Source organism: Microtus ochrogaster, chromosome 1, assembly GCF_000317375.1.
Source record: "Microtus ochrogaster isolate Prairie Vole_2 chromosome 1, MicOch1.0, whole genome shotgun sequence".
Taxonomy (NCBI): Eukaryota; Metazoa; Chordata; class Mammalia; order Rodentia; family Cricetidae; genus Microtus; species Microtus ochrogaster.
The window spans coordinates 24,567,928-24,569,488 of NC_022009.1; the positions used below are offsets into that span (position 1 = coordinate 24,567,928).

A 1,561-nucleotide genomic window follows, 5' to 3' on the forward strand; every position below is an offset into this window, starting at 1 on the left:
CTCTCCCTGCAGCCTCAGCTCACCCCTGCTCTCCATGGCTCTCCCTGCAGCCTTAGCTCACCCCTGCTCTCCGTGGCTCTCTCTACAGCCTCAGCTCACCCCTGCTCTCTGTGGCTTTCCCTGGCTTCTCCTCTCATTAGTAGCACTGCCCATGCCCACACCTGCTTTCATGTCTGCTCTGCTGCAGAGCATGGCACACAAAGGTCTATGTCAGCCTGCGTCCTCCTAAGTTAGGGGACTGTGGCCAGCACTCTGCTCTCCCCTTCCTGCAGAACTTTATTCTATGGTTCCTAACTATACTCTCATGTGAATGTGAAATCTCCCTAAGGACAAGAATATTATTTTGGCCCTGATCATACCCCTCACACCGCATGGTGCTGGACACACCGTGAATATGTAGAAGTAAATGGATAGATGGATTAATATTACTTATGAATTAGTTTACCTGTGGAAACTAATTATGACACAGGCCATTGGATAGTTTGGAAGCAGATGCAAGAGGACATTTGTTCCAAGGTCTTCTCTCTGGGCTCTTTCAAGCCACACCCTGAATATGATGATGCAGTAATTCATCAGCCATTGCCCAGGGTGAGCCGGTATCTCTGCCAGCTCCACTCTCCAGATGGGAAAACAGAGGCCAAGTGACACTCATTCCGACCATATAACTATAAAGAGGGTGGCCACTTGTATCTGGCTTTCTATGACCATTCTAACTCCCTGCAAAAGCCTGGGAAATTGGCACACAGTAAATGCTCAATAAAACCCCTGGCCTCCCTCCTAATGTAGTAACCCGAAGTGGCCTTTCATAGCAACAGCCACCATTCATACACTGTGTACTGTTCACTGGGCACCTTTTGGATGCTTTGATTCTACTATTAGGTTGGGACCCTTGGGACAGCTCCTCCGTGGAGCCAGGTACAAAAAAGCCAGGAAGTGAAACCCAAGGCCAGCTGCCTACATGTTCCCAATTGCTAATCTCCATCCATGCTTCAGTGGCTCTCAACACCCTTGCAATAATAACCTAACAAGGTCCACCATGCCATGGCCTTTCCTGCCTTCATTGCCTCGTCCTCTCTGTTCCTGCTCACAGAATATGTGCTATTGCCCGGCACCACAGCATGCTGTGTCCTCCAGCTCACCTCCATCCTTGCCTGCTCTTCCTTCATGAATCTTTTCCTACTCTGCTCCTGCTCCCCCTTCAGATATGACTAATTCCCCATATCCCAGCAAGGCTTTACTCAAGGGTCTCCTACCCACGATGGACTTTGCTCCTACAGTATGTCCCTCCGTCACTGCTGCCATCATATATCTAATACCATTTACTTGACTGTCTCCTCCAACTAGAGTAATGTTATCTGAAGACAGAGCCCTTGTCAAGTTGACCTGGGCTTAGAAGGCCTTGATAAATATTTGTTGGAGGATGGATGTGTTGGATGGATGAAGGATGAAATGGATTGATGGATAGGTTTTTGGATGGATGGGTAGTAAGGTAAGATGGATGGATGCGTGGATGGATGGATGGATGGATGGATGGATGGATGGATGGATGGATGGATGGATG

At 48.6% G+C, this 1,561-nt stretch overlaps 1 protein-coding gene across 1 annotated transcript in view; it reads left to right on the forward strand.

Annotated features, from left to right (window-relative positions):
* The window catches only part of Lrrc74a (leucine rich repeat containing 74A), a 37,446-nt gene that overhangs the window by 22,280 nt on the left and 13,605 nt on the right, over positions 1–1,561 (forward strand). The gene's annotated exons all lie outside the window — the stretch shown is intronic.